Raw genomic sequence first — 23,369 nt, 5'->3', positions numbered from 1 at the left:
ATGTTCATGGCCAAAAAAAATAAACAGTTAAAAAGGAAGCATGCAATTGCAGGACGTGGTGAATGGAGAGACAGCAAAAGGTATTCAAGAGAATCAGGCTTGGCAAGGTGGCTCATGCCCATAATCCCAGCATTTTGGGAGGCCGAGGCAGGGAGATCACTTGAATTCAGGAGTTTGAGACCAGCCTGGCCAAAATGGTGAAACTCCGTCTCTACTAAAAATACAAAAATTAGCCGGGCCTGGTGGTGCATGCCTGTTATCCCAGCTACTCAGGAGGCTGAGGCAGGAGAATCACTTGAACCCAGGAGGTGGAGGTTGCAGTCATCCAAGACTGCACTCCAGCCTAGGCGACAGAGCAAGACTCCATCTCAAAAAAAAAAAAAACCAAAAATCAAAAAACAATATAACCAAAAGTTCAAATTGTCCTGGGTTTCTGGATCAGTGGGGCCCTCCCCTTCCATGTGACAGTCTTCAGATGAGTGAGCAGCATCACTTCCTCAGACTCCTCCAGGACAGCAGCCCTGCTCCTCCTACCCTTCCCTCAGAGCCATGGGGTGTTGCCTTGTCTCTAGCCCAGTGTTGTGTGTTTTTTGGGTTCTCGTTAGATTTTCAGCTGTAAATATAGGACTTCATCTCACTTAGTCAAATCTCCTTAAGTTTGGTTCCTTTCCTTCATTATTCCAAATTGTCAAGACCTTTGAGGATTTGGATTTGATCGCAGCCTCTTTTTCTCTGGATCATGATAGATCTGAAACTGTGCCTCGTGTGGAAGGACAGAAGAACAGAAGCTGCAGAATATCAGGATTTCTAAATATTAAATATGCTATATTTAATATGTATTTAATATACATAATAGAGTGTATTTTATATTCTGTAATAAATAAAATATATTATTTTTAATTAATTAAATTTAGGTAGTATTATATCCTTTCATTCAATTAAAGTATGAAGTTCACCCATTCTCAATGTACATTGGAAATTCAAGAGAAAACAGCAGACCTGCTCCTGCTTCCAGAAACACTCAAAATAAAGACATATGAATATATAGGAACCACCAATTAGTGAAACCCTAGAAGTTAAAAGATATCATAACTCCTTCAAAATAGCATAAAAGACTCCTATTTTTGTAAATCAAGAAGGAAAATTGCAAAGATTAAGCTACTGAAGATGTGAGCCCTCAAATGTTAACAGTGACCTGGGATGGGTAGAATTATACTTTCCTTGGCTTTTTCATTTTATTCACTTCTATTGTCTAAAATTCTAATTTTTATAATAAGAAAAAAATATAATTTTTTGGTTCTTTTTAAAAATGCATGCATAAACCATTTGGTCAGGCCTGGTTACTAGGCTTGGCAGCTCCTCTGTTCCTCACAAGGGGAAACACAATTTCCATCGGCTGATTCAGCGCTTGCTCAGGACAAATCCTGGCTGACTGGGACAGGAGGCGTTTAAGTAGCCATAGTGCACTGTAGGGAAATAGGCATGGCTGAGTCAGTCCCTTATGGGCTGTCCCCGACGGCCCACTCCACTTCTTCCACCGGATATGACCTCAGTCGTCCTAAGCCCCAGGCTCCTCCTCCCCATAAGTGCTAATCCTTTCCTTTGAACTTCTGTATGTGGCCTGTGTTGCTCTGCAAACTCCTTTACTCGAAGGTTGGAGTCTTGTTCACAAATCCTGGCCCAGTAACAGCAGTTCAGATGGTTTTCCCTGCCTAGACTTGCCAGTGGGGACACCCTACCACCCCTAACCCCCAGCCTGTGCCCCTCCTTGCTGATCTCTCACTGGGATCCACTAGGTATAGGACTACCACTACAACCTTTCAACTGGCCTCTGCCCCCTGCCTCATCTCTCTCACTACTCACTACTCCATTGTGGCAAAAGTCACCTTTACAAAACAGAAATTACACCACGTTACTTCTCTTAGGCTTTAAAGTGGGTCCCCATCTCCTACAAAATGAATTTAAAATCCTTAGCCTGGCTCCAGTCACCATGAAGATCTGAACTTTTGCTTCAAAGATAGAGGCCACTTCTTAGTTCTTTTGAATATCACACAATAAACGCATCCAGAATTGAACTGTGTCCTCCCACCTACTTCAATGCTCAGCTCTGCCTGTCTGCTCACCCCTTCTCTGGCCATAATTGCACCTGGGTCTTTGTCAGCCCCCTTCTGGTCCAGCCTCCATGAATAGGTCTGGTCTTGGGTCTTGCCCCCTCCTCTCCTGTGGGATCCCTGTTATTTTGAAGATATGACTGTGTAACTGCTATTGAACCAGCTCTGCTTATGCTGTGAAGGGTGGCTGAAGTGTCCTGAGGCAGGAGGAATTAGTCTACAAAGAATTCCAGATGAAGAAAGAGAAAGTGCCAGTTTCATCATGTATGTACCACCCGTGCAGTTGCCAGGACCCTGTGCTCAGATGGGCTTGGTTTAATGCTTTGCTGTTGCCATCTTGAAACTTTTAATAACTTTATTTTTTAACCAGGTTGTATTAATCATTGATTTTATTTTCTGTATTTTATGGTGCTTTGACATCTTGGGGCTTTGTGGATCTGGGGTGGTACTGCCCCTCCCATGGTTAGCTAATTCCTAGAGATAGCAAACATCAACTTGCCTGTAAGCATGTCTTCAACATGCAAACCAACCAGTCCAGAGTCGATACTTCAAATCACCTCCTCTATCTGCTTCTACACTTCAGGAGACAATACTCCTCTGCACAGTGACCCTCCAATAAAAAAAAAAAAAAAAATCACACAGCGTGTGCACCTAAATTCTAACTTAAGGAATTTGCTTCAAATTTAAGACTTTCTAAACTTAACTAATCTTAGGGACTGATGACCAAAAGGAGAAAGTCTTGTGGCTTGGGGAGATCCAGATCTGCTTAAATACATGATTTTCCTAAAGACTCCTAAAAATAGAATCAAGGGAAGATGCTATAAATTTACGATAGCTCATCCAACTTCTGAAGGAATCTTGTGCTATTATCCTCATTTCACCTACGTTCTCACCTCCTGCCACTTTGGCAGGTATTACCCTAAGCAATGGTAAGGACTCCACCATTCTTCCCCAGCCTCTAATGGGCAGTGACTTCTCAGGAACAAGGAGAACGGCTGATATTTCTATCTACCTCAGGGCCTTGTGCAGTGATTGGTACTAGTAGGTACTGCACAAAAGTTTGCAGAAAGCAAAAATGTACCATAAAGAAAAACACAAGTTGGAATATTAAATGGCATATCTCAGAACTAGGAATAACCCCCAGAAAAGTGACTTCCCTGTTTCCTAAGTTCCAAGCACAGAAAAATATGGGGTTTTGTGATTTCCCCATCTCAAAATGATGCTTACTTATATAAAACTGAACTTTCCTGAGAGTACCTGGTGTACCCAGAATGCCATTCTCAGATATCACTCATCACGCATGCATTAAGGCGGAGTATGAGCAGTTAACAGCTTCCAGGACCCTGTCACCTAAATCAGTAGTTTCCCATCCTGGCTGTATTTCAGAATCACCTGGGGGAAATTGGGAAATCTCAAGATTCACAGAAGAACTACTAATTCAGAATCTGGGAGTGGTAGGGGATGCAGATCAGAGGTTAAATCCTTTCCACATGGTTCTGATAGAGTTGATCCACATCCAGCATTGGGGAACAAACTGCTCTGGGGTGACAAACTGTTGAAGCTGCACGTATTTCTGGGACCACTCAATTTATACCAATAATCAATTTGAAATATTTAAATATGATGCAAACTCCCTGGCCAAGTTATCCTTTTGGGAGCTAAAAAAATACTTCCTAACACTTAGAAATTAATGAGTTTTTGTTATCTAGGGGAAAACATAATTTTCTTTTCTTTTCTTTTTTTTTTTTTTTTTTTTGAGACGGAGTCTTGCTCTTGTCGCCCAGGCTGTAGTACAATGGCACGATATCGGCTCATGCAACCTCCACCTCCTGGGTTCAAGCAATTCTCCTGCCTCAGCCTCCCGAGTAGCTGGGATTACAGATGCACACAACCACGCCCAGCTAATTTTTGTATTTTTAGTAGAGACGGGGTTTTACCATGTTGGCTAGGCTGGTCTCAAACTCCTGACTTCGTGATCTGCCTGCCTCGGCCTCCCACAGTGCTGGGATTACAGGTGTGAGCCACCGTGCCTGGCCCAAAATGTAATTTTCAAACTGTGACTATTGAACAATTTACTTCATACACGGGCACCTTTTTAACAGTTACATTTCACATCTTGCAACGAATGGAACAGGTAATGGTGATGCTTTTGGGGGACACACGAAATCTGTCCACCTGTATTCCTCTATTTAATTTTGCTACTGAAGGGCAGAGAAGGACCTGCTTGTTGAAACTGCTTCAGTGATACTGCCTTCTAATTGGATGCCAGCACCATCAGGTATTTCTCCTCCAAGAGAAGTTACAAAATGAATTAGAACAACTCCCCTTCTCTGAAGCAATGGCTGTTATGGGCTAAATCCTCTATATCTTACTCCCTGCTTTATCTATCCCTGCAAAGGAAAAAGATGGAAAGGGCTGGTGTGGATACTTTTGACTATTCTCCGGGCTCCTTGCTATCTTGAAACTTCCACCTTATAGCATATTTCAAAAGAACCAACATTGGGTCTAATATGGATAGGATTTCCAACTAATGATTGGCCAGTCTCTAAAAGAGCCCCTCACACAGCCCCAGCCTGAAGCCCTTAAGATGCCCTTAAGCCTGTCCAGGCAAAGCTCACACATGGCGGCTGTCTCTCTCACATCCCTTTCTTGGGGAACTATTCCCCCTTCCTCCTCTGTGTGGTTCCGACAAGGCTGTCAATCAGGGCATCTTGTCTTCTCCACCAGGAGGAAGAGAATGAGACCTAAGTTGGCAGCAAAGCCCTCTCATCTTCTAGATGAATGATCACATACAGAAAGCAGGCTTATAATAAAAAATGTAGACCAGACTCAAACGTCCAAGAAAGTCAATTAGCTACACTCAGAGAGAACCACAGTCACTTATTTATTGCACGTGTCTGCCATCAACACACATGCACATATGTGCACACAATTGAATATACTGTTTTGCCATCCATTTTTTTCCACCTGACAACTCATCTCGAGCATTTTTCTACGTGGTGAAATATTATTCTGCAGCTTGCTATTTACAATTTGCAACAGTTTGCCTCTAGATGATTGTTTCACCCCCCCCTACTGTTGGACATTTGTGTTGTTTCTAACTTTTCACTATTATAATAAAATGATGCTTTGATTGCTCTCTGCTTGATCTTAAATGCAAATCCTATCTTATCCTGACAGAACCCACTGTTCTTAGTCACTTCCCACTTTGCAAAAATGAATTTGGAATTCTTTCAGGAGTGCTGACCTCCCATAATCAGCCTCGTTCAAAAGAGGTTTGAAGGGAAGGGGAGTTACATTCAAGTCTAATGAACTCCCAACATCAGAATGACAAATATGTCCTTCAGTAGAAGTAAAGGAGATCACAATGTTCTCATGGAACAAACAGAACTTTGGCTTTTTTCAGGTTGAGAGTGTGGGTACAGAGAGAAAAGGGATATATCAAATTATAGTATATACAAGTTTCCTTTATACCTTTAATGAAGGACGAAAACAATTTGCGACTGTTTTATAATATAAATATAAGGTTTCTTCTGTGTTTGTGCTACATTGAAGATTAATCTTTCTGAAGATGTTTTCAGCTGACTGATGCTCTCTCTAGGTTGTGCAATGGTACCATCTTGTGGCTAACAAAAGATAATCCACAGACACATGGCTTTATAATGTGTAAAGATGTAAAAAGTAACAACTAAGTAGAACTACACGCCCCTCCTTATGGAATGTTTGCTTCTACAGTAATAAAACATGCTCATCATTGTCTAGTGGCTTTTTTAAATATGTGCACATAAAACAAATGTTAAGAGTATTTCCTGTTGCCAACCAATAACAGTCCGGTGTGAGTGGGAAAGTCTTAGAACCTTCTAAAACACTAGTACTTGACAGAAAACATGGTTGTGTGAGTCTTTAGCTCTCCTGTTGTGATAGAAAGTAATTCCTAAGAAACTTTGGAATAGTACAAAGATCACAAGAGCAGGCATTAGAATAACCAGTTTCTAGTGCCAGCTACACGTTTCATCGGCTCACTTAACTTCTCAGTCTTTGTTCATCTGTAAAAGAAAGCGTCCCTGAGCTGTGAGCTTCACAGGAATGCTGAGGTCACATATGAAACATATGCTGAATTCTGCTAAAACACCAGACAAAATATAAAGCCTTATGATCGTTCAGAACAGTTGGGTTAGCAATCTGGATTGAAAAAAAGTCGGGGTGGGGTTTGGTGTGCGCTCCTTCAAAGTTCTCAGGCATGACCCTGGTGGAGAGATTGTCCCTGAAGCAGAGACAAATGGTTCCTTTCAGGGGAAGATGTTAGGAAGGAAACAGGTTGGTGGGGAAAGCTTACGAAAGAAAAACTAATTCATCTTTTCAGGTGTCAAGAATTTAAAGCATTAGGAGTATCCAAGGAGAGATTTCAGAGGCTGAAGATTGTTTTTCCTGGGGAGAGCCTTTGAAAAAACAATGGAAGACATTATTCAGTTTAAAAAGTAGAATCTATATGCTCTCTTTCTAAACACAAGAGCAACAGAAGAAACCACAAAGGAAAGAGTGACATATTTCTATTTATGTTTAAACTTTATAAGCCAAGTGTCCAAACACAAAGCTAAAAGACAAGCAAACCTGACTTTTGCAAGTCATTAGCAAGTCACGAAAATAGAAGTCATGTAGGTAGTTGGTTCCGTCCTAACATGCCAGTGGGTACTAATGTAAATATACATCTTATAAAAGAAGAAATATAACTTTTTCAACCTGACAAAAAAGAAAGCTCAAGCTATTGTAATCATATAAATGTAACAAAAGCTATTAGATACTATTTTTAACCTATCAAATAAAAAAAATTTTAATGAGAATACTCAATGCTGGAAAGGCTACACTGAGATCCTCCTGTGTTCTGGTGGGAGAGTATACAGGCACAGTCTTTGCAGAAGGTGACTTTGCAATATGCATCAGGATGCTTGCAAATGTGCGTGTTCTTTGAGCCACTGATTCCACTGCTGGAGGCTGAATAGTGCAATGGCAAAGGATGCAGGCTCTGAGCCAGACCACCTGAGATTGCCTCCCAGCCCCACCACTTACTAGCCCTATAACTTGGCAGAAAATTCCCTGACCCCTTTGTGCCTCCAAGTCCTGATCTGTAACACAGGGTGTGTGACGGTTAATATTAGGTGTCAACTTGATTGAAGGATGCCTAGATAGCTGGTAAAGCATTGTTTCTGGGTGTGTCTGTGAGGGTGTTGCCAGAGGAGACTGACATTTGAGTCAGAGGACTGGGAGAGGAAGACCCATCCTCCATGTGGGTGGCCACCATGCAATTGGCTGCCAGCGCATCTGGAACAAAGCAGGAGGAAGAAGGTGGGATAAGCTGGCTTGCTGAGTCTCCTGGCTTTCATCTTTCTCCCGTGCTGGATGCTTCCTTCCATTCCTCCCGCCCTAGGACATCAGACTCGAGGTTCTTCCGCCTTCGGACTCTTGGAGTTACACCAGTTGTTTGCTGGGGGCTCTCAGCCTTTGGCCACAGCCTGAAGGCTGCACTGTTACCTTCCCTGCTTTGGACTGAGCCACTACTGGCTTCTTTCTTCCTCAGCTTACAGACGGCCTATCGTGGGATTTCACCTTGTGATCCTGTGAGCCAGTTCCCTTTCATATATACATATATCCTACTAGTTCTGTCCCTCCGGAGAACCCTAATACAGGGTAATAATGCTATCTTATTTCGCAAAGTAGTGTGAAGATTCTATTATGAAATGTAGGCCATCTAGAATATGGCTGGTTTTACCTTATTACAAGATGCTAATAATATTATTGTTATATAGTATAAAATGCTATTAATATTATTTTTTCATTATTAGACAAAGCTAGCAATAATCTAAAAGTTGCACTTGTTTAGGCAATATTTACTGAGTATTACTTTTAGTTGGGCAATGGAGGAAAAAACAGTCTTGATCTCTAATCTAAGAAGTTTTTAACGTAGTGGTAAAAAACATGCTCTTAGAAGTTCATTTAATAATATTTATAATAGCAGCCAATATTAAATATTCAAAAATACATGTCTATAAAAGATTGTAAAGCATACCATGGATTACTTTGCAGCCAGTAAAACTTACGTGTATGAGGCTTACCTCCTTCATCTGGTAAATGGGTATACCACAGAACCATTAAAAGATCAGAATGATCGTGAACATGAGAAGAATTTGGAGATAGTAAAGTGATATACAAATGCTAATTATTACCACTTATTAGGGTGTGTAGAAGCTCAATTATAAAAGTAATTTTAATGAGCATTTACTATGTGCCAGATACTATATATATATAATTAATCCTCAGTCTGGGTTGCCAGATTTAGAAAATAAAATTACATAATGCCAGTTACATTTCAGTTTCAGATAAACAATGAACAATTTTTTAGTATAAGTATATCCCAGGTGCAATTATTCAATGTTTATCAGAAATATTTCAGATACACTAAAAACATATTCACTGTTTCTCTGAAATATTTAAAACATGTTTTTGTTTTTTTTTTATTTTTTTTCTTTCACCCTCTCAGTCCAGCTTTTCCTGACTCTGGGAAGAACCAGGAAGAGAAGGCCTTAAAATATGTTTATACCAAAAATGTATTTATCTGAAATTAAAATTTGACTAGGCACCTGTAGTTTCTCTGGCAACCCTACATCAATCCTACAAAATAGGTACAATAACTATATATATAATGAAAACAGAAAGAGAGATTCCATTTTGGTTGGTGCAATGGGAAATCACCCACTATTCCTAATATGGACTATGTAGAGAAGGAAATCCTAAATCCAGAGGCAGAATGAGAACGGTGCATATTATTTCTTGGTTCTTGATAGCATGTGTAGGGTAAACTTCCCTGAGAGCAATAACTTAAACATACCTTTAGAATGACCTTGTATGGCAGAAGCACCTGAATGTGTGCTCCAAGTTAGGGAATCTGGGCATGGCCAACCTGGAGACTGATTCTTCCTCTATGAGGTACATCTGAGCCCCCATCATGCCAAGTGTTTGGGTTAAATGAAGGGGATTGAGGTCAAGTGTTTTGGGTTAAATGAAGGCTGACAGGTGGAGATTGTTAAGGGAAGAGTGTTAAGTGAAAATGCTATATAAGCTCCGTGCTCTTTTCAAGTGCCTATGGTTTTCTTGCCTAGCCTGCAGCCTCTCGGCCGTGTCGTTATGTTATCCATCCCACCACCACCGGACTGTAGGAAGGCGGATATGTTGTCCAGCCCCCCACCACTGTACCATTTCTGTACATAAGGCAGTTCTCCTATCCAGCCTGTCACCACTACACTCTCTCCCCTCTATGTAAGCTCCTAATAAAACCCCATGTCTCATTTGCTGGCTATGGGTCTCTTCTTCAGCCTCTTGAACCTGGTGCCTTCCCTACTGAGGTTAGTAGGGGTTTGGCAAAACACCATGCTATTGTTATTTAAAATGTTATAATTTCTCAAACTATATTAATCCCAAATTCAAATGCTAAAGATAACAACATGTTGCAAAGCTGACTCTAAATGCCTCTCGATTTTTCAGCCCTTATGGAAGATTGACAACATTAGTCCCTTCTTTTAGTGCAAACTATCTAGAGATGGGAGATCAAATGTGGAAATGCTTATAAGCTGTTTTGAGTTGATGAGATTTCAGGATCTGGGAACTAAACCTCGAGTTATTTCATTTCCATTGGGTGGTGGCAGTTGACTTGTTTTCTGCTGTTTCAGTGGACCTTGAAATTATCATGACTATTTGCTTCACTTCAGTGTACACCATCCCGCTCCATTTGCAGTCAGCACCGCTCAGGGAATAAAACATATTCGTTCACAGTGTCCCTAGCAATGACAGAGGTATTTTCAAATATCTTTTTGCTCTTGAAGAAAGGAGCTCACTTTGCTTTTGCAAAAGACAGGTGCAAAAAGGACCAATATTTGACACACATAATATTATATTGCAAAGAATAGGAGTGTGTGTGTGTGTATGCATCTGTATGTGTTTTAGCATAGACATCAAACCAAAAAAAAAAGGAGGTCTGTCTTAGAGGCAGACAGAGTGAAAGACCCCCAGGAGGACTGGGTTCCAATCTTGGCTTTGCAAGTAACTAGTTATGTTACCATCCACAAGTCACCTACTCTTTCTGAGCCTCATTTTCACTATCTGTAGTGCATCAATATCTGCTGTATTCCACAGGAGCATTTTGGAACAAGGTTTCAAACCTAGAAGGCATCTTGGCTGTATACAGCTAGGAGAAGGAATTATAATTGGTTCATTATTGACTCTTCCTTAAGAAGTTCTAACAGAATAAATTTGCCTTCCTGCCTGCTAATTAGACATGTATTTAACTGTTTCTTTTTAAAATAACTCTCTGCTGTTATTTGAAATCTTCTATGATATGTAATAAAAATCTCTGTCACACACACATACACAAAGATAACAATTGGCTCTAAGCAAAATGATTTCAGAAATAAGGGGGCAAACTTCAAATTATTACGGCCCATCAAGGAAGTCAGGTGACAACAGAGTATTGTTAACAACAAAAATATTTTCAAAAGCACCAAAGAAGATAAAAATTTAAATGTCAGAGCTGAAGACAAAGATTTCTATCAGTACATCTCACACTTTTGCATAATCAGAATCACATAGGAGAACTTGTTAACTATGCAGATTTCCGGGCCTCACACCAGAGATTCTGAGTCAATAGGTCTGAAGTTGGCCAAGAAATCTGGATATTTAGCAAGCTACCTGGCTGATTCAGAGGCAAGTAGTTCTTTGAGAATACTTTCAGAAACACTGGTCATTACCAATCAAATATGAACATATTGTTAAGATTTTTAAATAAATTAAAGTATGAAAGAAACTGGTAGAAAGGAGAATGTGGATTTAATTCAACATAAAATTTTGGGATGAGAGATGCAAGACCCTCCCAAGAATAGAACGAGAAGAGAAGGACTCCCTGCAATGTCTTCTCTCTCAAAATGTCTCTAAGGTGGATCCACAGGAGCTAGTTAGTGAAAACAATGGAGGAAAATGCACAAACCCAAGAGGAATATAAGCCATATAAAATTAGAAGAAAAATGTGGGAGGACAGGCAGAAATGGCCAGAGGGTAACTAGTCTCAGGGATGGTCGAATTGTTGATGGGTAAAAAGATGGGAGAAATTCAGCAGTCACTGGTCAGATGGGAAATCTTACTCATCAAAAAGGGGAGGAAGAACCAAGTAAGTGAGAAAACAGTAAAAATGTGAATGACTTTACATTTTTAAGAAAATGACATACAATCTTCATGGAAAATTTGGTGGTGGGGAAATAAAATGAGTTCAACATGAAAATATCTTTAAAAAGTATCTTACAGGAATTTTAGGATAGAAGATGAGAAAGTACTTTGAAAAGTATAAAGAATGAATTACATGATTATTGCTTGCAGTATTTTCATGATTATCAAATTTTTTCACTGTCTGCCTGGCTCATAAGGTAGTTAAAGAGGGCTGTATGGCATTATCTTTGGATCCCCAGAGCCTAACAGTATCTGATATAAAATAGGCACCAACCGGACAGAAAAATGGATGGGTAAATCAAGTTAACACAGGAAAAGATAAGAGTTGCATGGTCACATAGTACTCACAAAGCCTTACAGGTTTCATTCTCTGATTTTATGAACACAGCACTCAGGCACATTTTGGTACTAATATCTGCATGCATGAACCTCCAACTGGGGCATGCCTGTTTGTCTTCCTGAAGGAAGTACTTCTTGATTCATTTTACTTGGTGCATCAGTTGTCTACCTGCTGCCCCTGAGCTCCACTTTCACCTTATTCCATCCTGTCTGTATTGCTGGGGCTGTGGGAATCCACAAACTACATTTTCCAGACTCCTTTACTACCTGGCTTTCTGTTACGTCTGGCAAGAGGAAGAGCCATTATTTCTTTCTTATACTCTCTTTGTTTCTGCTGTTGTTTCTGGAAGTAGCTGTGCCCCTTCAGTGACCCAAGGTTCTGCTGGAACTGCCCTTCTTAATTGGTCCCAGCCATGGCTAGGGAGACCATCCTTGGCAGTCCCAGCACAGGCTGGGTGGAATCCCTTAAGGCCTGCTCCTGGACTTTGACAGCTCCTCTTCAGTTTTATTCCCCCAGTTCCTAAGGCTGGTAGCTGCTCTCTACAGATACTAATCTCGGAATGTCACCCTTTTCCGTTTTTGCTTCTTTAGCTCCCTTGCTTATCTGTTCCAATACCCGTAATACCAAAATCTGTAGTAAATCCCTTTTATTTGAAACATCTAGAGTGGTTTCTGTTTTTCTGGCCAGATGCTGAATGACACACCTGGAAAAATCAGGGTAAATATTATTACTCTAGGTATTGAAAGTACAGATTGGAGAACATTTCGTTTGTTCCAGAAGAATCCTGAATGAAAACCGAAATTCAACTGGAGAGTTAGAGCATTGTTAAACAGTATGTGTAGGGAATAAAATGCCTTTCCCCCATCCTGGAATACCTCCCTGATTATACTACCTTATTACTGTGATTGTTTTTTAACTTCTCTGCTTTTTCACACAAATCTACAAGAATCTCCTCCTCCTGGAAGCCTCTCTGATTACCTCACACAAACATCATCTTGCTTAGTCTGAATTCCTATGGTTCTTTTGTTCTCTGACTTCTAGAGTATTTCTCCAGGTATGTTAGCAATCAGTTTTTCTCTTGATCACTCCCCAAACCTGAGTGATCATCAGAATCCTCAGAAAAATATAGATACCAGGCCCTTCTCCTTGTCCTAACCTCCTAAGACAAAATTCTGGAGTGATGAGTGGGTACCATAGGGTTGAGACAGCATCTATATATATTTTAATACCTCTCAGATGATAAACCCTTCAAGATCAGGGCCTTTCCATTTCTCATGTAGCTTTTACTGTACCTAATACAGTTTAAGCAGACCATAAAAATCTGTTCATTTTCTAATGAATTACATGAGGGAAGATTCCCAGGAAGACCAGCTGGTGTCACTACCGCCTAATTAATATTTCTGGCCCAGGGAAGGGCATCTCACAAAGCAAAATTTGACCTTCCCTGGATTCACCGATTCCATGCTTGAATCCATCTTCCCATCTGTCTATTTTCCTAAAAGGGAGTTGCAGAAACCTTGCCAAGAAAATAGACAGCAAAACTTCAACAGTACCAATAACTTGGGTTTTCTGAAAGGAAATGATGGCATGACCTGAGGCTGCCAGACTTCATGTGAGAAAGCAAGAACTAAAACGAGTAGAACTAGGCCTCCCACTGGCCCAAGGCCTAAGATTTCATTGCACTTGCTTCTTGGCATTAACATTCTATAGAACAAGTTTCAGAAAAAAACGCTTAACGAATTTGCAAGCACAACCAAACTCCAACCAGATTGCATTTTTTATTCACCTTTTACAATCTCATTCATTTTCCATAACATTTGGAACTGCTGTTTGAAAGTTTAATTTTCCTTTTTATCTACTACTTTCTTATTATTGACTTAAATTATTCTTGATTCATGGATAAGCAAACTAATGTGGGTCTACCCTGAGTCATTTATTATGTATCGAAGATAACATAGAACTCTTCACTTCTGGCAGAAGCTGTTTAGTAATTACTTCTAATTACTAACAAATTAAGAACAGCATGTGCTCCAAAAGCAGTTTCTATACAAGCTCAAACCTGGCTATATTTCAACACTTCTAAATTCTAATTCTCTGGATGCATTAAAAGTCTATTAAGATGGTTAAAAGGAAATAAAATCTAGATGTATAAGTCCAAAAGAAGTCTCCAAACGTCCCCTATAACCTTTCTTAGGTAATATGACTTGATCGTCTCCGTTTGAACACTTACTTCCAGAAAAGTAGATTTTTGGGATAATCAGCCTCTTTGTGTTGATTGACCACAAACTTCTATGTTCAGAAGTTTACATTTTAATTAAGAGGGAGGTATTGAATGGTAACTGGATCTCCAGTAGTTGAAATGGGCTTCTCCTTGTCTAGAATAAAGGCCTTTGTTAGCTAGGTGGTCCTAGAGAGAGCATGAACCCCTCAATTCCTCTCCTTCAAGACTTACAGCCTTAAATATCCATGGAACTACCCCCACTTCTCAGGGAGTTTGTGTGCCATTGGCTGCCAATCAGTCATGTCATTTATAGGGCAGATGAGAGTAGTCTCTCTTAGTTCCCACTTGGTACTGAAGAAGTTGTGGCCTTTGGGGGTTAACCAGTTACTGCCCAGCACACTGTACACAGATGGTGCCAATGAGGTGTACACGTTTTCCTCCTGCTCACTTTGTGGAGCACACTGATGGTGAACACAGGGTGCTGGACCTTATAAGGGGTTTCCATCATGGAGGAATCTTTTGAAACAACAACAGTGCTGCCAGAGGTGGGAAAACGGAACTACTTTTTAGATAATACTGTTCAGTTAGCCAGGACTCACCTTCATTGGAAAAAAAAAAACCTTTTAGAAATTCCAAATGAAGATAAAAGTTTATTTTCTAAGTTGTCAATATCAGCTTTGTGTTCTTTAACAAGGACTATTACTCATGGTTGATTGTTTGCCAATGGCATTGAAATTGTTTCTTTTTCTCTTTCTTTCTCTCCCTTTCCCTCCCTTCCTTCCTTCTTCTCTTCCTTACTTCTTTCCTTTATATAATATATATAAAACCTCTTTCCTTTATATATAATATATATGTATATATATTTATGACTCTCTAATTTCTTCCCCGGACAGCAAGATGCCACCCACTGCCTTATCCCTAACCTAAATCATGGTCTCCCAGCTTACTGCTTATTCAAGGGCTAGGTAATAAATTCCATTTCCTTTTTAAAAATTTCCTTCACCAGCTGGTTAATATCCAGAGTCATGTGTCTTCCTCTTCCTACGCTCCCATGTCTCCCACTCCCACCCACTCAACCTCCAGCCCCGTGTACACATCCAAAACATATCAGATAGAAGACTTTCCTTTCCTTGAGATCCAAACTGGGAACCTGGAGCCAGACACTGTTGCACAACATTGAGTCCTAACTGTCATTGTCATGATTTCAACTCACCTGTCAGCATTCAGCTATACAAGCTTCATAATGTTGCCCAACAGGAGCAGAAACCAAGGGCAGATGCCTCAGCCTTTTAGAAGTTGCTTGTAAAACAATAATGGAGCAATATATTTTGAAGTGTGTTTTGAATTTCTTAAAAAAGGAAAAATCTAACACTCCTCAGAACAGTTTACTGTACACAGTGAACTCTTAGCAGCTAGGATCTCATGGGTTGCAGTGTGCCTGTAGGACTGTTTCTGCATTCCCTTGGATTTCCCACATTCCGTTTCTTCGTGGATTCCCTCTGCAGCTAAAAATTTCAAGGATTTTCCCAACCCCAAAGATAGAAGTTGATACCTAAAATCCAAAAGCTGCACTTTCCAAGCAATATAGATGTTAGACTCCATGAACCTCAGACTTAGCCTGGGCTTCTAGAAAATACAGTTCTTGGCCAGGCACAGTGGCTCACGCCTATAATCCCAACACTGCGGGAGCCTGAGGCCGGTGGATCACCTGAGGTCGGAAGTTCGAGACCAGCTTGGCCAACATGGCATAACCCTGTCTCTACTAAAAAATACAAAACTTAGCCAGGTGTAGTGATGGGCACCTGTAATCCCAGCTACTCGGGAGGCCGAGGCCGGAGAAATGCTTGAACCTAGGAGGCGGAGGTTTCAGTGAGCTGAGATCACGCTATTGCACTCCAGCGTGGGTGACAACAGTGAAACTCCATCTCAAAAAAAAAAAAAAAGAAAAAAGAAAGAAAGAAAGGAGAGAGAGAGAGAGAAAGAAAGAAAGAAAGAAAGAAACAAAGAAAGAAACAAAGAAAGAAACAAAGAAACAAAGAAAGAAAGAAAAAAAATGAAGGAAGGAAGGAAGAGAAAGAAAGAAAAAATGCCGTTCTTTTTCCTGGTGCACAAGGCTCACCCCAACCCTGAGCCAATCCCGAAAGAGATTCTAATCTCCTGTACCACTTACCATCTGTACCAATCATGCAACACTTAGCAGAGAATGCTTCAGGACACAAAGAAATATATTGAGATCCCTATTCCCATCTATTTATGGCATCTTTGCTGCCTCATCACTCATGGCCAACCAGTGACAAACTACCTCTGGGGTGAGAATTTATCCCTTCTGTAAATGCTTTATTTGGATTATTCCCTTTATTGTAACAGCACATGTCCACAGTAGAAATTAAGGGAGAAAAACAAGAGAGAGAGAATAAAAACAGAATCTCCTCTAATCACCCTAATCACCCTACTCAGAAGGAGCTTTGGTTACTAAGCTATATTACAGTTATCTCATTATAATAATAAAAATTGTGTCTATACATGTGTATTATAGGGCTGCAATGAACATTTTCATAGCCAAATCTTTTGTGTGTAGCCAGGAATATTTTTATTTTTGTTTTTATTTTTATTAGTTTTTCATTTTCTTTTCTTTTTTAAAAAATTATGATTTTTTTAAATGAAACACTTCACGAATTTGCATGTTATCCTTGTGCAAGGAGCATGTTAATCTTCTCTGTATCATTCCAATTTTAGTATATGTGTTAACGGTGGAAGGTGTACAGATTCTTGGCGTGTTGAACAAAGAATTGGACAACACACACAAAGAAGGGTTTTAATGAAAATGAAAGTACTCCATGCTGTGGGAGCAGGCCTGAGCATGGGAGCTAAAAGGTCCCGTTACAGAATTTTTGGGAGTTGAAATACCCGCTAGAGGATTCCACTGATTACTTGGGGTATGCCCTATGTAAATGGAAAGGATGAAATAAAGTTACAAAGTCATTTACTTGGCTCTATTCCCAATGGAGAGGATATTCCTGTCATAGCTAAAGTGTGAATTGGCCTTATGTTCCCTGCCTCCAGACCCTATTTTCCTGCTTCATCTCCCCACTGAGAGATGTGATCCCCATACATTTTATGAGAGTCAGAGGGACCGATGGTCTTTTTTCTGTAACTGCTTCATGCTGGCTTGGGGCATAGTCCCTGTTGAGGATCACAGAACTCTCACCCTACTCTGTCTATTGGTGGCAGGGTAGCTCCTTAATGGCCAGGGGTGGTGTCTTCACCTGGAACTTTTGTTGCATGATCATCTGAAGCTTGATGGTCTCTAGGCAACAGGAAATGAATTTGGTTAAAAGATTTAATGGGAACTTCAGGGAGCGGATACCTACGCTGTCAGAAATGTTTGTTATAGAGATTTGCAGGAGGAAAAAACCAAAACCTGGACTGTTCTAGAATCTATGTGTTTCCTTAAAGTCTTAGCACGAGCAATTCCATTTTGGTTTGGTTTGGTTTGTTGGGGCCTAGTGTATGAGCTCAATCCAAAACAATGGCCTCCCAGAATTTTTTTTTTAATTCCCCCTTTTTTTGGTCAGGTTCTTACTTACGTGAGAGTGTGACCAAAACTTACGGCCTTAGTGCCACTCTCAGTTACCATCATTTTGGGTTTCCGATTTCAGCATGTCATTCATAGGTTATGGTGTCCTCATGGTTGCACATTTCTTTCAGCTCTTGTCGTTCAAATTGGAGACAGACTATATGACATTCTAGAGATGGCTGCATGCAAGCATTTAAAATCTTTGAGAGAATACAGTGCAGCAGGGAGACTATTACTATGACTATTGGGAGGATAATACCAAGAGTTTGGAATATGCTCCTTATCCAGGGTCCCCATAAACCAAATCTCCTAAAATTAAATAGATCAAAGAATGAGCTAGGTAAAGAGTTTACTCATTTGACTAAGCAATTTCTTCATCAATCCCCTACCACTGAATTTCTATAATCTTCATTTGATGTATTTCCCCATAGGCCAAAATTGCCAGCAGCTGTACAGGTACTTTTCTGTTTAGCTAATTCTATTATTTAACTTTCACAAGAGAATTTAAAAGTCTGTTGTGTAACTGTAGCCTTTACAGCAGAATTTGTTATAGAACCTATCATGAAGGATACATTTCTAATCATCGCTTCTTTTATTTTAAACTGTGGAAAAACGACCTAACAAATGATGCCCTTTTAGAAGAGTGAAGGCCTTCTGGCAATGTTCTCTTTAACCCATGATGTGGGTTAAAAGGAGTGAACCAATGTTTTGTTTTTGACTGATTATGAGGCAACACATGTACCATTAAAGTTTCTTACCTGCATTCAGCCTTCGTCTTTTATCTATCAAAGTATAAGGTTATCCATGTGGAAGACTGGCTACAAACCCCTTCACAAATAAAAGTATACCCATAAGTGCACATAACAGACCCCTTTTCCACTTCTATGTTCATAGAGGAATAAGCAAGCAAAAAATATTAAAAGATAAGAGTTTCATGATAATAGAAGTAAGTCTTAATCTGTGAACTAGGGAAAAGCTGTTCACATCAAGGATGCCATCCTCTTCTTGGGAGAAATTTCCATGGTTACCTTTACCTCCAGGGTTTATCTTAAGAGTAGAGAGGCAGGGCCAGGTGTGGTGGCTCAAGCCTGTAATCCCAGCACTTTGGGAGGCTGAGGTGGGCAGATCACGAGGTCAGGAGTTCGAGAGCATCTTGACCAACTGGTGAAACCCTGTCTCTACTAAAAATACAAAAATTAGCCAGGCGTGGTGGCATGTGCCTCTAATCCCAGCTACTCAGGAGGCTGAGGCAGGAGAATGGCTTGAATCTGGGAGGCAGAGGTTGCAGTGAGCCGAGATGGCGCCACTGCACTCCAGCTTGGGTGACAGAGCGAGACTCCATCTCAAAAACAATAAAAAAAATAAAAATAAAGTGGACAAAAAATAAAACAGTCTCCAGAATTCATAGTACAATATAAAATCATCTAACAAATATGTAATTAGAGTCCCAGAAGAAAGAGAGTAAGAATAAAGCAGGAAAAGTATTTGAAATAATAATAGCCAAAAACATTCCAAATGACATTAGATAGCTTTGGGGTTGTAAGCTGCTCCTAGAACAGAAGAGATGCTCCATATCACACATTTGGAAAAGCTAAGCTCTTAGATTTTTCAAGAAGTCAGAAAGTGAAGAAAAGGGGATAGGGTGGGGGTACCAACAATTGCTGATTTTAAGGGGATTCTATATACAAAATCAAAGAAAGAGCACTTAAGCCGACTGAGGTGCCACAGCCTCCGTAAGCCTGAATTGGATGAATGACCCAGCAGCTACTGAGTACCTACTCTGAGCTGCATGTTTGATGTGCATTAACTCACTGGATCATTAGGAAAACCCTGTGACATAGGTATTAGAGGCTAAGAGCAATTCAGTAACTTGTCCAAAGTTGCACATCTGACAAAGGGTAGAGATGAGATTCAACCTCAGGGCTAATTTCGAAATCAATTCTCCTAACAGCTCTGCTACCCTGCCTTCATCTAGGTTGCTAATTCATGAATGTCTCTTCCCCTTCAAGGAAGTACTGGATTTCCCTCCTATACAAATGTAGGGAGTGACATGACTTACAGCCCAGAACTCGTAGGTTGTGAGGGAAGGGGATTCATTTTGCCTGGATATCCCACAGTGCATAGAGCCACGTGGGACTTCCAAAGGCTGCTGGAACTAAAAAGCCCTTGTTGGTGAAATATGGTCCTGTAGAGTCTGCATTTCCAAAGGTTCTTGGATCTTGAACTAACTAAAAATTTAGAGTTCAATAGAAGAATCTAAATCAAAATAACCAGCTAAATATACTTCTTAGTCCTGGACACTGGAAGTATGCTAACTTCTGCCCAAGAAAATCACATCACGTCAAGCCAGAAAGCCATATTACAAAAACACCTGCATTTGAGGAAAGACACACAGACGGCACTGCACACAGACATACAGGTGCCCAAGTGCAGTGAATAAGCAGATGTCCAAGAGGGAGTGAACAGTTCAGATCAATTCAACAATAATTTGTTGAACATTTGCTATATTTCAGGCACTCTTCTATTGGTTTATCCTGCCAGGCAGCAGTGCTAGACATCAAGAATCTGTGGCAGATAAGTAAGAGGCAACACAGTGTGATAAGTAAAATGAGTGACACATATAGAACGTTCTAAGACAGTGGAGAAGGGAATTATTCACTCATTCTTTCTTTCATTCCATCAACACTTCCTGAACAAATACTATGTGCTGCAATGGGCTAAAACCCAGACTAATAAAAAATTTCTGGCAGAGGAGAAAAGAGAGACATTTGAGGTAGAGGGAACCACGGACATGTACAGATGCCTGAAAGATCATGACATGTTTGAAGATCTCTGAAACATTCCAAATTGTGGAGAATCAAGTTGGAGGGGGAAAGCAGCAGCCGCAGCTGAAGTATGCAATCACTTCTATGTATTGAGAGCAATCATTCATAATATGCATAGGGTGCAATACTTTGCACTATGTGCAGGAAACAGCATAAGTAGACTTTGTGGCAGTCTAAACCCAGATATTGTTTTTATATATTACGTACTTGATAAAAGACTTTTTTTTTTAAAAAAAAAAAAAAACAGGGTCTTGCTCAGCCTCCCAAGCTGTAGTGCATTGGAGCATTCATATCTCATTGTAGCCGCAAACTTCTAAGCTCAAGTGATACTCTTGCCTCTGCCTCCTGGATAGCTGAGACTATGGGCACACACCATCATGCCCAGTGGTACTTGATAAACTTCATAAACTGCAAGTAGCGTTTATACGCTTATACCCGGGGGGGGGCCCAGTCTCTCTGGCCTCATACAGATATCTGTGGTGACCCTCTGAAGAGGGTGAAAAGTCAAGGGAGTTAGGAAATCACCTTTCTCTCAGGCTAGAAGATCCAGAGTTGGTGGTGGCTCTTCCCCACCCAGTAGTCCACTGTGGGACAGGACAGATACTCATCCTATACAATGGGGCTACCTCTCCTTATCCTAACTTTCTACCTTCCTTGGACTCCACTGGGAGAGGCTTTAGATCACTGTCTTTCTGAAAGATTCATGTATGACCCAAAGCAGTAGAGAGCTGGAGGCAGAAACAGCAATTGTACCTTTTTAAAAAAGTTAATGCCCTTTCTCATGTCTCAGAAGGGAAACAAGTTCTCCACATGGGGGCCTTTGAGAAAGTATCTCCACAAAGGCTTGCTTCCTGCCTATTTCTCTGTCTCCTCATCCTCCTGTCTTCTTCTCCTCTGTGTGGATGTCATTCCTCTCCATCTCGCTCTCCCTTTCTATCTCTGCCCACCGTCCCTGCCAGGATAGAAAGCCCTAGACCCAGCCACCTCTTCAGTCTGTAATATTCTGCTGCCTCTGGCTTTACCTGGAGGTCAGTGAGGCTTCCTCTGATCCCCCTTTCATAGATGCACTCATCTCTGGTGGAAGGGACAGTGGGGACCTGGGGGGTACCTCACCTCCAGAAGAGCCTGCCTCCAGGTTTCCTTCAGAAATTCCTTAGAGACCATCTAATTTTTCTGTGAGAAAAGCAATTTCTTCCAAAGATTGCTTGTCTAGTCTATATAGGGGGTGTGTTCTCTTATTGGTATAGTTTTAACTCTACTTCTTTTGAATTAATAACAGTAGACTTTTTTTCTGAGCCTGTTTTCATTAAGGTTTTTCCCAATAACTGAAAAATCACTCTGCCTGTGTCACCTGGCACCAAGTTCAAGTAGTTTCTTCCTCATTGCTAGATTTATTCCATTCTAAGAGGGGTGTGTGTGTGTGTATGTGTGTTGGGCTGGGGTAGGTTGAGATGGTCAGTTTATTCTATCAGATATGTAAATATTTAACCGAAATTTGGGGAAAAATTATATTTTAAAAATCTCGATTAAGAGCAGGAAATTCAGATAGAGGTTTGTACTGTCAATAGGGATTTGGTAAAGCACTTAGTACAATGAAACACACATCCAGTACCTGGTACTGTTAATATTCTTACAAATGTACATATTTTTGGGGGGGAATGTAAATTAGTTCAACCATTGTGGAAGACAATGTGGCGATTCCTCAAAGACCTAGAACCAGAAATACCATTTGGCCTAGCAATCCCATTACTGGGTATATACCCAAAGGAATATAAATCATTCTATTATGAAGATATATGCATGCGTATGTTCATTCCAGCACTATTCACAATAGCAAAGACATGGAATCAATGCAAATGCCCATCAGTGACAGACTGGATAAAGAAAATGTGGTACATATACACCATGGAATACTATACAGCCCAAGGAATGAGATCATGTCCTTTGCAGGGACATGGATGAACCTGAAAGGAATTAGCTTCAGCAAACTAACACAGGAACAGAAAACCAACCAGCACAGGTTCTCACTCATCGCTGAACGATGAGAGCACATGGACACAGGGAGGGGAACAACACACACTAGGGCCTGTCGTGGGGCGGGGGTGGGGGGAGGGAGAACATCAGGATAAATAGCTAATGCATGCTGTGCTTAATATCTAGGTGATGGGTTGATAGGTGCTGCAAACCACCATGGCACACGTTTACCTATGTAACCTGCATATCCTGCACATGTATCCTGGAACTTAAAATAAAATTAAATTTAAAAAAAATAACAAATGTTTATCTTTCCCAGGGGATCTTAGGGATGCACTAGTCTAGGTAGAACCTGCCTCCTCTCCACCTCGCCGGTATCTGTAACCCCTTCTGGGGAAGGGAGATTGAAGTCAATTACCTTTCACTATGGCCCCAAACCTTAGATTCTAACAGGTGACATAGTTCCAGCTTTTTCTTTTGTATCTGGTCCCAGACTTTAATGTTTTCTTTTTTCTCCCAAATTACCTCGTAAATGCAGCAGCTTTTGGAGTATTAAAACTAAGGGAGGAGGGACACCCTGTTTATGACATTCTTATGTTTCTGAATGAATGAATGATTTGCTTCTGCTATCACCCAAGGGAGCACCTCAGAGTAGCCCCATTCTCTGAGTCAATCCTACAGGTCCTTATAATGTTAAGTAGAAACACACAAGAGTACATTACACATAGATGCCCTTTGCCAGAATGAAATAACTGGAAAAAAATCCAGAACTACTTCTTTAGATCACTATTCTTCCTGAATCACCACATATTGGATCTTTTTTTTTTTTTCCCCCACATATTGGATCTTAACTTGTTTTTTAAAGTGAGGGAGTTTTACCCGATCCCCCAATCCCACTTTGGAAGATTTGATAGAAAAAAAATGACTTGCATAATGGTGTGTAAAAAATGATTATTGTAATCAATGGCAGTCTTTTTTATATTATAAATTAATTTGTATATTTTGCAATAATAGTATAAGGAACTCTGTATATCTTTTACACAGGTTCACTGGT

General features: G+C 40.4%; 1 non-coding gene across 1 annotated transcript; it reads right to left on the bottom strand.

The window, feature by feature from the left end:
- Positions 1-16,592: 16,592 nt before the first annotated feature.
- Positions 16,593-16,702, bottom strand: LOC112440965 (U6 spliceosomal RNA). Its single transcript, XR_003028942.1, has one exon. It is a non-coding gene; the product is annotated as a U6 spliceosomal RNA (small nuclear RNA).
- Between the last annotated feature and the right edge of the window lie 6,667 nt (positions 16,703-23,369).

Source organism: Pan paniscus, chromosome 11, assembly GCF_029289425.2.
Source record: "Pan paniscus chromosome 11, NHGRI_mPanPan1-v2.0_pri, whole genome shotgun sequence".
NCBI lineage: Eukaryota > Metazoa > Chordata > Mammalia > Primates > Hominidae > Pan > Pan paniscus.
Note: the sequence above shows the minus strand (reverse complement) of the source record. Positions and strands in the feature narration are given on the sequence as shown.